Source organism: Opisthocomus hoazin, chromosome 6, assembly GCF_030867145.1.
Source record: "Opisthocomus hoazin isolate bOpiHoa1 chromosome 6, bOpiHoa1.hap1, whole genome shotgun sequence".
NCBI classification, from domain to species: domain Eukaryota; kingdom Metazoa; phylum Chordata; class Aves; order Opisthocomiformes; family Opisthocomidae; genus Opisthocomus; species Opisthocomus hoazin.
This window is the reverse complement of record NC_134419.1, coordinates 18,318,977-18,335,315: the sequence shown is the minus strand read 5'-3', so window position 1 is coordinate 18,335,315 and position 16,339 is coordinate 18,318,977. Positions and strand designations below refer to the sequence as shown.

Here is a 16,339-nt window from a genome sequence, read left to right as displayed (position 1 = left end):
CTCATTGTAAAAAATTTCTTCCTTATACCCAGTCTACATCTACCCTCTTGTAGTTTAATACCATTAGCCCTTGTCCTGTCGCTAAAAAGTTTGTCTCCATCTTTCTTGTAAGCCCCTTTTAAGTACTGAAAGGGCATAGTAAGGTCTCCCGGAGCTTTCTGTTCTCCACGCTGAACAGCCCCAACTCTCTCAGCCTTTCATTATAGGAGAGATGCTCCATCCCTCTGATCATTTTTTGTGGCCCTCCTCTGGACCTGCTCCAACAGGTCCACATCTTTCCTGTGCTGAGGGCTCCAGAGCTGGATGCAGGACTCCAGATGGGGTCTCACCAGTTTTAATATCAGCTGTTAATTGTGGCCATTTCACCAATGGAAATGAGATATCCATGTCTTACATGACCAATAGGAATCATCCTACAATTTCATTGAGATGAGATGAAAATGGCTGAGGCTTAGTTCCTAAGATACCCTAGATATCATCTGTGACTTTGCACAAGCTACTTATGCTGTGTGATTTAGCAGGCTTGTTTTAAACTGCAGAGTGGTTGGCATTGTCACAATATGCCTTGTTTGTTTAGCTGCTACACTCCACTGCAGTACTTTCTCCCATCACCTAGCCTCAAAATGCTCAGCCCAATCTTCATTTAGACCTTTCACCTGGCCAACTGATGATGAAAAGATTTTTATGGTGAATTTGACCTGATCGACAGTCATTGCAATTCAGTTGTTCTTCCAAAAATCATGCTACCTGCCTCAAGTTATAGGATCCTTTATTCTCGTTTTTCCTATCCTGAATATTTGATGGCACCCAAAGGGAAAAGCCCCAAATCAAAACATTTCTTAAGATTTAATTTCTCTTTCTGCTTCAAAAATTCAATTTTTCATCATGCATTCTGATGCATTAAAACATCATGGTGATAAATTCTTATGTCTTGTCACTTTTGCACAACTTCATGATCTGTTGAGAAGAGGTCATTTCAATTTCACCATTTGTGGAAAGAAGACACTGATGCCAAGTGGTAAAGATACTGGCCTGGGCACTATGCAATAGCGTGTAAATAACAGAGTCTGGAAGAGCAGCCAGATTTTCCAAATTAGAGCCGCATGCTCTGTGCCTAAGGCCTTGCTATGCATACAATATAGGCTCACGAAGAGTGGAAAATAAACACACATCTTCCCACTTTCTGTTCTCTATGTTTAGATAAATCAGGTTATTTCCTAACATATAAGATCTTTTTGATACATATTGTTCCTTCTATGGACAGGAGAGCCCACTATTACCTTTGTTACTTACTCCTGTTACCTCTTGATGCACTTGCAGCTATCCTCAGTAGGATTAGAAGACACTCAGGACCTTTCAGGAGGCACTTACCCATGTACAGGATTAAGATAAGCCTGCCTTTGATGTTTTAGTGATCACACCCATCTGTCATAACTGAACATGGAGAATTAGGCTTTGTTTAATGTTCTAGTTATGGTTAAAAGGTCAACTATAAAAATATATTAAATAATTTTTTCTCAATTTGCCTGCTTTTCTTTAAAAAAATCAAGGAGGATATGTTGGGTTTTTTAATACATAAGCTAATGTTTGAAAAGGCAAAAAAGCCCACAGTTATTATCAGAATCAGCAAATAAAGACGTGGTTTCACTGGATTTTAAGTTTTAACAATTGTACTCCATTTCACACTCTGTCCTCTTCTATCCATATATTCGTTACAAATGTCAGATAAGGCTAATCCTTCATGTGACATTACTACAGATGGTTACATAGGGGACTTAAACCAGATGCTGATTGTCTGGATAATCTGGACAAAAGCTGGTAACCTAAACCAAATCCATTTTGTGTATTACTCATGCTAACAGTTAAGATATGTATAAAATCTTTGTTTCCCTTTAACACTTTACATAACTCTTTTGCTTTCCTCTTTTCATACTTTCAAGGCTTTTGTTGTGGAGAGGCTTCTTCTACATCTCCCACTGTCTTTCTGCCTCAGGTAAATCATGTATGTATGTACACAACAAAGATTTGGGGAGGGGAGAGACATTTTCTACATAAGAATGAATTCTCAGTTTATCTTTTGTTTTAAAATTCCCATGGGGTTGAAAATTGAGACTCTTCAACAGTCATACCTGAAAAGTAACTTTAATTTCTTTCATATGAAGAGGTGTAATGGAAGTATTAGCAGGACATTCTGTGCTTTCGAAGAGTCTTTGAAGTTCAATGATTAGAATGGGAGCTGATAGGAGTGCCTTGTGGTGAGTGGCCTAGACCTCTGACCAGACTTGGGTGTTTGGAACCCATTCGTCTGTCTACTAAGGAACAGAAGTATCCCATCTTAAATGGGTTATACTCTGAATATTATGCATACCTTTATTCAGAAGACTTTCATTTAGTAATGGTGTTTGTTTGTATTCTGAATTGGGGGATTCACAAAGACTAGTTAGTCTAAGAAGAACTCTGTGTGTGTTAAGCAGCCAATTATTTACATGAGAAATTCTGTGATATAAACACGGTTACTTACAGAAATGTAGACTACACTCAGAATAAGTACCATATTATGTCATATTTATTCCACTGGGACATATATATTCCCATGAAACAGAAGGATTCCAAAATATAATAGATTTAACTGAAGAATGCACTGGCTGTTTAAATCTGAGAATGGGAGACTGCAAGTTTAAACTAATCAAAGTAGTGAAGTGTGGTTCTGACAGGGGCAGAAATATGATGGCAGTTAAGAGGCTGGGATCTCAGCTAGAAATGCCTATAGAAGACCTCCTTACATCATTCCCCTTCAATTCCTTCTTCACCCCCCAGGGCTTCTGTGCTTGTGTTTGAGATGAAGTAGGAATATGAATTTTTGTTTTATTCCTGGATGGAGGACTCATGCAGAGGAAAAGGGAGAGAGGAAAGAAATGTGCAGTGTTGCATCTGGTATCTGGATGCTTCCTTGCCTACCTATTACTACCACGGAATGTTGCCTATGGCTAGAGGACAGGGAGAAGAAGATAGTACGTTATTGTTTACCATTTAATATAATGCTATTTGGGGCTCTTTCAGCTCTATTTTTTTTTTTTTTTTTTTATTAATAGGTTGTACTTCTAAGCTGGTCACTAGTCTTGAAGTTTGGGAAAATAACTTTACCAAGAACCTGACAGATGCAACTATTGCATAGATTTTCACCTATTGCGTGGCACACTTGAGATTTAGATTAGGGTATGCAATTTGAGGAGGTTCCCATACAATAAATGACCTAGAGCCTAATCTGATCTCCCTCTAATCCAGTGAGCTATGAGGGAAGTGGTCTGGAGCATGATATGTGGTGGAAAGTTTCAGTGATTGTCTTCTTACTTGTTTTACCCCTAGTGGGTACTAGAGGAGCAGGTAAAGAAGTCAAGGTCCCTGGTCAGCCTAAGCATATAGAGTATGAAAATCAGATAATGCAGCTCAGCAAGAAGAGAGGGTCATATCACAGTTGAGATGAGACATAGATAAGTCTAAAGCAAGTCATGGCTTTATCTCAGCTTAACCTTGAACCAGACGCCCTTTTTGCATACCAGGATGTAATACAGCCTTCTGTTGCCAGTCAAAGCTCTCAGGTGGAAAACCCCTGTAGTCTGTAGCAGCATATCCAATAGTTGGTGGTGTCTGCTTCTCTCAGAGTCCTTACTGTGTCACTGATTCTAAAAGTGTATAGATCATGCTGTTGGCTTAAATTAACACAGTTCTACTGAAATCAGCAGAATCCAGATGACTTACACCAGTAGAAAACCTTGATCCTTCCCTTCCTGCACAGAATGATATAGCAGTGAAGTATGCTGCTCACTGTGGGTCAAATGATTCCCTGGAAATCGCTGAAAATGTTTAGAAGAGTAGTCTGTGATTACATCTTAGAGCACACTGCAGGGATATTGGGTGCAAGCCTTCTGCAAGGAGGTGACTAAAGACATATTGTCCAGATATTTTCTGTCATTAATATACACACTGTGATCAGATACCATCATAATTGTTGTTCATTATGGGATCATAAACCTTTATAGTGGAAGAGAGGGTAAATACTTTGATCTGGAAGGTTAGCCAAAGGAAGACAAATTATTGCAACAGATGCATAAAGGTGAAAGAGGTGAGTAATTACATGAAATGTTGTGAGCAAGGAACCAAACTCTTACAATTATGTGTTTTGCGGCAAATGAGGTCCTGGTAATACACATTACACTAAATATTATGATTAATAGTGATAATGTTATTTTAACATTTGTGGTTATCAAAGAGTGAAAGCAATAATTGGATCTAATTGATAGCAACATTGGACTAACCTTTGACAATTGCTTTTTTCAATGTAAATTTTTAGACTGTGACTTTAAACAGTAGCAGTTCCTTGATGATTTATTTTAGAGACTTACAAAAAGTATGAAAATAGAGTAGAATTCTATTATTGACCATATAGATGTGGTTGAAAGACCTATGCATGGGACAGATATTTTGCTACCATCTGGTCCATGTTAGAGGAAATGTCCAATTCAGCAGAGCTATTTCTCTGCATGTTGTAGGCTTGGAAATGCCATTTCAGCAGTAAAAAGTCTGATTCATCAAGTCTGAAACGTCACTTCCAGAAATGCTGTTCAGTGGAGTGTGTATGTATGGAAATGATGTCCCGGCATAGAGAGGGTCCTGGGTTATGGATATTTTATGATGCACATATCTCTAATTCATCTTTTGCTTTTGAAACATAACACATGTTCTAGCTGCACTGATATGGGTTCTTGCTTATTATAGTTAATGGATTATTCATCCTCTTTGTCCTTGACATAATCCTAAGTATGTGCATAAAACTCAGATCATGTTGCCCATAAAAACCAATCAGCCCAGAGTTCTTCTGCAAGGTGTTGAACATTCACCCAGAGCAGATGGTAAAGATAATGTTTAATAAAGAGTTAGAGGATTAGTTGGAACAGAAATAAGCTAAGAGAAAGGGATAATTTCATTTCATATGAAACTCCATGACATTTCATGCACCAAAGGACTGATTAAAATTATGCCAAAAGCTGCTCTTTTTGGCCAGTTTGTCCTAATACTGACCCTGCTTACGTCGTCAGCTGTTATATCTGCATGTGTTATTTTACTGCTTTGTGAATAACTCAAAAGAAAGCTCTTCTGATTCTCCTGTGGCTGGCAAAAGTAATTCTTAATTAAATAAGAACAGGAGAGGTGATAGGATTCTGCTAAATGTGTTGAATATATTTAAGCAACTGATATCTCAACTGAGGTTTAGAAGAAAGGTTTTATAGGTCATTTTAAACATAAATTAATTTTAAATGGTAGTTTTCATAATGTGTGGAGTTAAGCTTTGGATTACCTTGAATATTTAGATGCTAAATGAAAAACAGAGCAGGGAATAGTGCATAAATAGTTTTTAGTCTTGTTTTAGGAAAATTTATTTTTGCCATCGAAAAGGTAGTGGAATAACAAAATCTACAGATTTTGCATATTGTGTAACATTTGAAATGAAGGCCTAACTGTCCTTTAATAAGACTTTATCAAAGAAATTGAATAAACCAAATCAGACAGAAGGCAGTATTTTACAGTCAGGGTATTTCTGGGACCATAGTTGTTCTCTGGTATAGCTTTAAGTTTTATAAATCAGAAACTCTGACAAAGCATGTCAGGTATGGGTGCTGCAGAAGCAATGTAAGTGGAATCTACTGGTAAATGCAGTGTCCATTGTTCTGAACAAAAAATTTAACTCTTTGAAGGTGTTGTCATAAATAAACACATGTGCTTAGGAGAAGACATTTTAGAATGGTTGGTGGGAGACAGAAGACATGGATTTCTTGTAACAGTTATGGCACAAGAGTAGAACAGGATCAAGATCCAAACTATTACTGTTCTTTACTTAGACTCAGTGGTCACTGAAATGTAAAAACAGATGTAAGCGTCTCTGGACCCATTCCAGCTGAAGGCCAAAGCTCTGATCAGTCTTTTATGGCAGAGCACTGTTAGCTGTTTCTGTAATGCAGAAAGTCAAAAGTATTCCAGAATCAACACAACTGCTTTTGCAAATTTGCTTTTTCAAATGTTTGAAAGCCTCTTGAAGCTTGGTGGCTTGAATAATATCAATACGTATTAGGTCCAGAATTCAGCTGAACTCTTCTCAAAACCTGCTTTGCACTTTATTTCCAAATTTCCTAATTGCTAAATATTTGTCCATACTTCATTGCAGCCACCTTTTGAAACCACAGTGGCAAAAATAAAGCTCAACAAGAAGTCTGTCAGCTGATACACAGTATGAAAATCAGATAATGCAGCTCAGCAAGAAGAGAGGGTCATATCACAGTTGAGATGAGACATAGATAAGTCTAAAGCAAGTCATGGCTTTATCTGAGCTTAACCTTGAACCAGACGCCCTTTCCAAACCCCTTCACCACCCCACCCCACAGTGTTTATAGTGCACTACAGCTATGCAGTAACAAACAGCTAGAATTAACAAAATTGGAGATGGGAGGAAAGAGGCCTGGCATTAAACTTATCTTTAAGGATATTTTTCATTCAAAACATATATTTTTTAAACATACAGATAGAAATAAATTGACTAGCTGAATTTTGAAATGGAACAAGAGATTCAGGTATAAAAGGACTTTTTCTAGTACGGACTTCGTATTGATAGAATAATGATAGCACTGAAATGTATTGCAAAACAGAAAATTTATTTTTTTAACTCTTTTTCTTGTTTTCCCATTTAAATAATATTCCCACCACAATAAAACCCAGAAATGAGGATCATTGAGGAGTGGGTAGGCATTTTAATTCTTTCCCAGGTTGTGAATGATTAACATACAAGTAATTTCTCCTGGCACTCAGAATGTTGTTCGCCTTGTAAGTCCCTTCAGTTACTCACTCTCCAGCCTGCCAGTTAGTGTGTTCACATCATCCTCAGATATTGCTTTTCTCTTTTCTGTCTGCATTTTTCTGGTCTTGGCAGGGGAATGTCAGAAAACAAGCCTTGTTTTGATTTCTTCTCCTTTATTTTTCTCAACCAGCGCGTTTCAAAAGTTTTCAGAAATCAAATGCACGCTGGTTCTTTTTTATGTCTATTTTTTCTGTATTGGTTTCCTAACTTGCATCCACCAGCTCTAATCTCTCCTTTAATGGGGTCTCTGCACTGCTTTTCTCACAACATGAATGCTTTCTTCATTTTAGCATCTAAATTATACAGTTATACTTCATTAAGAGATTTCTGATTTAGGTAGCTTTGGGATAAGTGAGATCTTATCGCTAAGCATACTGCATTTTGGATGCATTTCTTGTGTGTGTAGTTACTGCTCTCAACTTAGATTAATAGAAATCTTTTTTCCTGTAAGGCTCTTGTATTCGAATGCATAATTTCTTTCACTTTTAGATGCTTGTCCAAAGGAAGATTAAGGTTATGCTTGAATATCATGAGACACTGATTTTTTTAACAGCAAACCCACAAATTATTGATTGGCCCAATGTAAGTCTCTCTGGAACATACCCTTGTGAAGACAATAACTGTAATGATATGTGCTTTTCTGTAGCAATAGTTTTATTGGCAAATGTAGCGTTTACGCTTCCCAGTTACATCAGTGCATTCTAATAAACAGATATCATGCAGCTACAGCAAACTATCTAATAATATTTCACATACTGCTTTTCCCAATAGGAAAGACAAACCAGTAGCCGGAATACCTGTCACTGCTTTTTATTACAAATACTCTTTTTTTTTTTTTTTTTTCCTCCTCATTTTAGGCTAGGGGAAACTCCAGAATAATACAGTATACGACACATGTCCAAAATTCAGAGTACAGCTAAATTTTCTTTCCTTCTCTAACTTCTGAGGTCCCTGCTGAAGATAAACTGTCTTCCAGGATCTGGTGGAAGTTCATACCCAAGACAGATCTCAGCCTGTAGCTGCAGTTCTATATCCAAAAGAATATCCACAATGACTCAGTTCCTGCTGCTAGATTATTGCTGCACCTGTGACTTCCTAAATTAGCCACAGCTGGACTAGGTGGGACCTACTAGCTGCCAGTGGCGAGTGGCAGCCTGCTTCAGGAACACTCACAGCCTCTCCACCGCTTACTGTTGAACTGAAAAACAGCAGTCTGGCATGAGAAGGGCAGTGGCAAACAGAGGTTTTCTTTCCTCTTATAGGAAAGTTTTAGCTGAGTCAAAGCCATGTTGTAACACCCACTTTCCAGATAACCGCCTACATTTCTGCATTCTGTGGAAGAATAATAGACGAATTCCCTTCTTAATCTGGAAGAAGACCTCACAGTCACCTGGAAGTAAACTATCATTTTTCACCACGTGCGGCTTCTACTTTCTCCAGATATGCAAAAAAACCCGGTGCAGAAAAGGAACTGAAAAAATCCCATTATAAAAAGAGATTTGGAAGGACTGCTTCCACCTAGTAAGTCACGGATTCTTTAAAAAAAAAAAAAATAGAAGGAAAGAGTCACCCTTCTGCTATGCCCTTCCTTAGTTTTCCTCTTCTGGAAAACCTTATAAAAGAGGAATGAATTATATGCTTTAAGAATGCCCTGGATTAGCATAATTAGAGAACCAATTCTGCCTTCCCGCTTTCTTCTGAGACAACACCTATCACCTGGCTTGGCTTGCCTGTGCAAGTCACACTGTTTGAGCTGGCTGCCACTTTGGTCAATGAGAACGTGGAGAAGCTGGATACAGGAAAGATTGGATCACCTCATTTTCAAGTAGCATCCTGTCTTTCAACCTCCTTCATTAAAGAAAATACACGAATTGCTCCAGGATTCCTGTGAAGAGTGGTAAGATACAAAATATCTTCCTGTTCCTTAGAGGTTAAATTAGTGGGTAGGAGGTGTTGTCTGATGCCTTGCTTGTTTGTAATCACCAGTTAAGGAAAATGAAAGAAATCCTCCTGTTTTGTTTTGAACAACTTTGTCCCATTATGAATGTGGGCAGAAGTTTACATACAAAAATCAAACCTATAATATTTCCAATACAAATAAATGCAAGTATAACTCTTTTAATCTTTAGCAGATAAGTATTTACTGGGGCCCTAAATTCATTCATTTTCCTCAGCTGTGCTCTTGTTGATATAATAGAGCTGTTCGTGACACTAAGTGTGGTGGATTTGATTTTGCTTCAGGTTGACATTTCATGGCACTAAGCCTGAAAAATTACATCCTCAACAAAGCCTTCCTTCGTGGAGCTCTTGGAGACAACAATAAGACCTTCTCATGCTAAATAGAGCCTCTATGATGGCTGAGCGGTTGCTTCACAGTTTTCTTTGAGTCTTTGCCACTTACCCTGTTTCCATCAAATGCTAAAAATGTGACGGAAGAATAAAAACTGCAGAGGAGAACCACAAAGGCTACATATTTGTTTTGTGTACATTTAAGTGGCATTATTTCAGCAGGTGACGTGCGGAAAGCAGACTCCACAATCTGTAAGATTGTAAAGTAGGTAAGTTTATTCGGCGCCGGGCAGCACAGGGGGTAGTCCCACCAAAGTCGTGCGCACCGAGCAGCATCGTGTCTCTTCAATTTATACAATCAAATATTACATATGCATTAGATTTCCCAATACACCTATACATATGCATCTATCCTCATCGCATATCAAAATTAGTTCCGAGAAATAATTTCCATATACTCCTCCCAGTTGCACTTGCGCAGTGCCTCCTAGTGGTGATCGTCGGGGGTCCCAAGATGAAGGCACATCCTCTTCATCACGGTGTCCGCTGATTGACCTTTGTTTCTGCGCAAACTCAGTTCTCTCCTGGCTCCCATCCATACAGCAGGGTCGGTCGTGACTGGTTCTAGGTGACTCCCAGCCCCTATCAGGAACTAACCCCTTTGTATGGAGATGTAAGACTCTCTGCTTCAGTTAATTTAGACAATAGATAAGCACTATCAGTTTTTTAAATGCACAGCAACTATTAGGTAATGCCACTTGTATTAAAATCCCTTTTAACCCCTTCCTTCACAGGTCTGCTTACTTGGAAATCAAATTAAAAAGTGATTTGAATGGAGGATGGCAGGAATAAGTATATCTATCGTTGCTAATCTGGACTAGGATTTTCTATTGAAGCTACAGGAAGTCATGTAAAATAGGGAATAGTTTTATGTTTTCAAAATTTGTGTATTAATATACATACATGTATAATATAAATGTCTAAGTGTCAAGCATGGTGGAAGTTTGTAGAAATTGTCTTGTGAATCAATAACAATGAAGCCTTGGCTTTGTGAAATTGAGAGCCTTGGATTACAGATCAAAGTAAGAGGGGGCAAACCAAGAGTTAATATATGCAGGTTGCTTAAGATCAAGGGTGCAGTCTGTCTTTTAAGGGAATACTGGTTTTGTTACTGAGGCAGAGTTTGGTGATACCAACACACGGCAATGCCATGCAGAGAGAAGATAAATTTAGATTGAATGATTTCTCAGTTAAACAGGGACCAACAGGGAGTTTATAATAAAACAATTTACACTCACTTTGGAATATGACAATGGCAATTTTTCTTGCGCTGAAAACAAACCATTACTGATGTATGTTTGTGAACCAGCAGGAAGTTTTCTAATACAGACTCTTTCCACATCTATTCAGTAGCAGATGTAATTTGTCCAACTTGTGTAGCAGTATATAATATCATGTATTATTACTGTCACATTTTCCTATGATGCTAAAATTCTGGTGAAAAATTTAGATTCATTTGGAATCCCCCACAAGTGGTATATGTCCTTCAGTCTTGAAGGTTTAGCTCTTAATGAATTAGAGGCTTAAATTCACTTGTCTGTTTTTAGATTTCATTAAAAATATTTGTGGTGTAATCTCTGATTCTAAAAAATTAATCAGGTAACATTTTGACATATACGATACCAATTTTTCATTCACATACTGAAATGTAAATCAGGAGGGATTTCTTTGTCAGGGCAATAAATCAGGGTGAAAGAACTGACTTCATTTTTACAGGAAATTTTAGTTGCATTTAAAATGCCTCATACTAGAATTATTGATATTACCTGTATTTCATTTTAGCTGTGTCAGCAGGAGGAAAGGATGTCAGAATTCCTAATCTAAAGTCCGAGGTCCCAAGTTTCTGTCTTCTTCAGTATGGATCCAATAAAATCCCATATAAAAGTGGTACAGTCAGTAGACCATGGGACAGAGAATTGCTTAGAAGACCAACTGAACTCTCAGGTGATGTTCAGGACCACTTTTGGTCAGATGGAACTATAATAGCTATCAAGCATCAGGCAGAGACATTTCTAAGACTTCCTTGCTGAATAAGATGATACTAACACAGCTGATTCTGTGCTAGAGAAACAGCTGATGTCTAGAAGCACAGGATCTTGAAGAATTGCCCATCTAAACAAAGCTTTGGTTCTTCAGTATAGGTGTGCGCCATTGTTTTGTGGGAGAAAGGACAGCAGAAACCAATTGGAAAGTATTGATAATTGCACTGAAATTTCTGTGTAGGCCAAGTGGGAACACGTTCTTCTTATTTCTAGATGCCCTTAATGAAAGTTTTAAACAGAGTTTAAAGACATTTCCTCTTTAGAAGAATAGCGCCCAATTTCTTCAGTTCTTTCCTTCCTATTTGGTTTTTACTTCTCAGGAAATATGCAAGCAAAAGGAAGTGCTGGTTCCACTTTTGTAATGGCAGTAGGCTCCTCTGGTTCATCATGGAAACTGTTTCAGCAGTGGTGGAGAAATATCTAGGACCAGAGTAGTAATTCTGTGTTTCTTAATTTTATTTTGTGATTAACTTTCCACAGGTGTAGCTGAGGGAGGGGGAGCCTAAAACAATAAAAGGCAAGGATCTGCAATTAGATGAGATTGTCCATGGGAGGAAGAATAGGATGCAGCCAGAAAGCTGGGAATACCATCATTCAGCTGTGAAGCTGAATGATTGCCAAACACATTAGTAAATGACAATTTTCTTTATAATTTTAATATCTAAAAATTTCTGTTTGATCATTAGATATTGCTAAATATATGATAGTTAAATTAAAACATAATTTGCAGATAAATAAAAATGTAAAACTTTAACTTATCTAATTGAAATTTGAGTATGTATGGAGAAGTATTTGCAGATGCAAGCCAGGCAAATCATCAGGCTAAAACAAAGGTTGCTTAGATCAGTCCAGTTATTAAAATTTGGTACGATCTTTCTGGAACCAGACTACACTGGCTAGACAGAAATGAAGAAAACTGTATTAGGGTCTCCAGGAAAGAAATTATTCACCTGTCTTTGGATCCACTGTAAGTGAAGTGCTTGTGCTATTTTGGTCATAGGAAAAAACGCTTACTCTGCAGTATGTCTTAGGTTGTTTTGTTGTGTAGGAGAAAGGGTAATGAAAAAATTACCAATTTTCACAGCTGCCCAAGTCAGTAGACTTGGCAAGAAGAGAACATGCTTCTTCCTTTCATAGTGATCTGTGAGGTCCCGGGGATCACTGTGCAGCTCTGTGTCACCGTGTCTGTGGGAGTTTCAAGGGCATTGAGGGGGCAGATGAAAACCCAGTTTTTTAATATCACAAATGAACTTGCAGTTCTATGAGTAAGATTTAACAAGGGAGATACTTTTTGTCACATGGCAGTGTCTTGGAATCTATTTAGAAACACCTTCTAGTCATCCATAACTGAAGAACTCCCATTACAGTAAGATAATTGAGAAGAAATTTTTCCAAATTTTTAGGTATTAGATATTTACACCACCTAATTTGAGAAAAAATTTCATCAAATGTAGGAGACTTTGAACCCTTTGTGGCACTTCTGTTTGTCAGAGACTATTCTGTTGCATCTGAAGACTTGTTCATTAGGAGGGTACAATTTTTCATTAAACAAAGACTGACTGAGCTGGCTAGCAGTAAAAGGAATCCAAATGAGTATAGTGGCTGTTTCCACTATCAGAGTCAAGCAAAATGGTCTAGTAAACTGATTCAGGCTTGCAGATTTGTATAATTTTGTCAGATACCGGTTATCCTATAATAAGAATAAGATGCTGTAGACTGTTCACATTACTGGATAAATCAGACACCTTGGCTTGCAGGCTCAGAAACTTTTGAAATATTCCACCTTTCAATTGTAAAATCACAGGCTTCTAGAAACAAATTACTAAATGCATCTCCTAGTAGATTGTCATAGTAGGTACTTTTTTTTCTCTGTGCATGAGTCACTGTAGAGCAGTATCTTCCCTGTACTCCAAGCTGGTAGATGACAGTGGGCTGATCTGGTGGTGTGCTCATATCATTTTCAAATATAGCAACATCTTGATGATATTATGATGATTACCACATTGCAATTGGTATGTCTTAACTTGGCACAGGAACATAACATTCCTAATGAGATATAGCAATAATTTGCCTGTCACAAAATGATCTTTTCCCTCCTAAGTGACAGTGTGTTACCATTACAAACATATGTCCGCATCGACTAAAGCACTAATGAATACATATTGGATATTTATGGCATTTGATAAAGCGTAGAACTTGATCTGGATCAAAACTATTCTTCATATAGTGCATGAACCCAGGAGTCAGTTAAGGCAGTGAGGGTATCTGTTCTCATTTTTGCGTGGCCCACAGCAGCCTTGAACTATTCAGGAAATAGCTGGGGCAAACAAGAGATTTTCAAAGGAGACTAGAAGAGATAGGCATTGCAGTCTTAATGTAAGTTTTCATAAGGAATTCCTCTTGGAAACTCTGAGCCATTGTTCATATAAGGCTCAGTTTTTGTACGCCCTCTTCAGGCTCTGAGCCCACAAATTTATATGGGATTAATTTTAAGCATGTGGTCCTGCGGACTTCAGTGGGGCTACTTAAGCCTGACATTAGGCACATGTGTAAGTATTTTCAGAATCAGAGCTGTAGGAGAGATTCCCATTTAATTTGATGGGAGTTTTGCCTGAATGCAGATTGAGCCCATGTGTTATAACAGCCATTCTTTGACACTCCCATTGGAGTCTCATAACTAGGGAGAATTTAATTCGGTGAGATAAATGTCTATTGCAAGTTTTTGTATACTCATCAGAGGAAAATTGTTTTCTTACTGCTGAATTTCCTTAGTGCTTGTAGGTTTAAGTTTACTTCATAGTAGATATAGTAGTTGATACATAGCTTAATGCCAATATTATCTAAATTCTGTACTGTTGCTTTTGTATTATTTCACTTGCTATGAGTGTGATTGAAGAGAAGGTACAAATCTTCAAAATACACATTTTATGTGTAGTGATATGCATCACTGTCAATTGTTTTATAACCATTGTATCATTTTAAAAAGCACTGTATTTCTTTGTTGTGTTGTGAGTTTTGGTCATTTTCTTACAAAATCAATGAGGATGACTTTGAATACTTGAATAGGGTAAAGCTATTGACCATTCAGATGTTTAGAATTGTGTTTGAATCATGCATGTAACTACTGGTCAAAATCTAATGACATTATGTAGCTCAAAACCAAAAAAATTTGAAGTCATTTTTTAATAAGTATTTTAAGATTACCATTTTAACATAACACCGCGCCTCCTGCCTATTGATTTGCAGGATCTAATGGAGACCTGGGCTTCAGAGTTTTGCATTAATTCATAGTACTACTGTGCTTATTGACATGAATTTAGATAGTGCAGTCTCTGCTTGAAGAAAACTATTTTTTGAAGTGAAAGAGAATCTTAAGGTGCAAGATTTGATTATTTTGTGAATTTTGCATGAGAGCCTGTGAACTACTCTTCAGCAGTGCAGTGTCTGTAGACAGGTAGAGGGCAGAGATTGAGGTAGGTAGGTAGAGGACTTTGTGACATATTGGAGCTAGTGCACTGGAGTTCCAGTGTGGACTTTAACTGCAGGACTGGGTATGATTTCACTGGTAAACATCTCCCCCACCTATTTCCTGTCTGAATGCAGAAACTGATCTGAGTCTGGGCTTGAGTTTAAGTATATAACAATATATTATAATATTGTATATCTCAGATTCTCTTTCACTTGTTTTAGTACTGGTTTCCTAATGTAATTTCACACAGGCCAGCTTACAGCAGTGATAATTTTTTGGACAGTACTAAAGTAGAATAAGTTCAGTCTGGTGACATGGAAATGAAAAACAATTTATCTGTATCTTAACCCTCCATCAGCAGAGTTTATCCAGGATTAATGTTTTTTTACCAAACGCATTCGAATCACTTCAATAATTCTGATGTAAACTAAGTTTGGATCATTCTTATGCTAACACCTCATCAGCCAGAGTAATGTGATGAAAAATGTTACTAGTCACTTTGGCTGGGAAGATTAAGACAGCACTTGTTAAAGTGATTGGAAAACCTCTGATGTGTGTGAGAAAAAGAAAACTTAGTCCATTTTTACTGAAACATGCAGAGAATGTTTAAACTGCTCAAGCAAGGCTATGTTCCAAAATGGTGTGTTATTAATTTTGAGCAAATATGTTCAAAAAGTCACACAGAAGGTAAGTAATATAGAGCAGATGCAAAATATTTCTCTAGTAATATTACTTGAATATTTCCTGTTACCTGACCTTATTTGTATTTGCTTTGCAAGCAAACCATTTTGTTTTGAAAAAAATCATGACTCATACTTGACATAATTTCTGTTACAGTAAGATCAAAATGTATTTAAAATGCTACAGGGAAATAATTTCTCTACAGCACCCCACAAGCTGGACTTAGACAGTTGGAAAAACTGAAGAAGAAAAATTAAATGCAAAACTGCATCACTGAGCCTAAAGTTCTCTGCATTTGGGTACTTAGTCTTTGCTTCTGATACTACAAGCATGTTGACTCAACCCACAGACTAGTAACTAGGATGTAGAAATGAACCATCTCTGAGGTATGTAACGTTTATGCCATAAACATAGATGCCAGAGATAATTAGCAAAATTGGTGCAAAAAAAAATTTACATCTGTGAAAGCTGAATTTAATATTTTTATGATGTAATGATGTATACTAAAGTTCCTGTGAGTTTGAAAGTCCCTATGGAAATACCTGTTGACGAGTTCTTTTATGTACTCGGTGCACTACCTGCTCAGAAGCACACTGTCATTTTAGAGCAATTGCCCAGCAAACTTTTAAAATGCTGTCACAAAAAATTGCTAAAACAGAGGTAGCTCTTTAATTTGTCTGCCAGTTTTTCTGTCACTCCTACTGCACTTTCTGTTGAGTGCAAGGTTTAGCTGTCACATCTGAAGTCCTTCTACATATTTCTAGAGGTTGGGTTGAGGCCACGTTGCCAATTTGTGCTACAATGTTAAGGGAATTTTTAAATAAAAATATTTTATTCACACTTCTTTTACGTGTACACTTTAATATAGAGGATTGGAAATTATTCCTCCTA

The 16,339-nt window shown here is 37.4% G+C and overlaps 1 long non-coding RNA gene across 2 annotated transcripts in view; it reads left to right on the top strand.

The window, feature by feature from the left end:
- Window positions 1-16,339, top strand: part of LOC142361690 (uncharacterized) — a 209,879-nt gene that overhangs the window by 40,580 nt on the left and 152,960 nt on the right. For both annotated transcript variants that reach the window (XR_012764334.1, XR_012764335.1), the window contains exons 3-4: window positions 1,941-1,993; window positions 7,765-8,804. This is a non-coding gene — a long non-coding RNA (uncharacterized LOC142361690). The remainder of the gene's footprint in view (window positions 1-1,940; window positions 1,994-7,764; window positions 8,805-16,339) is intronic.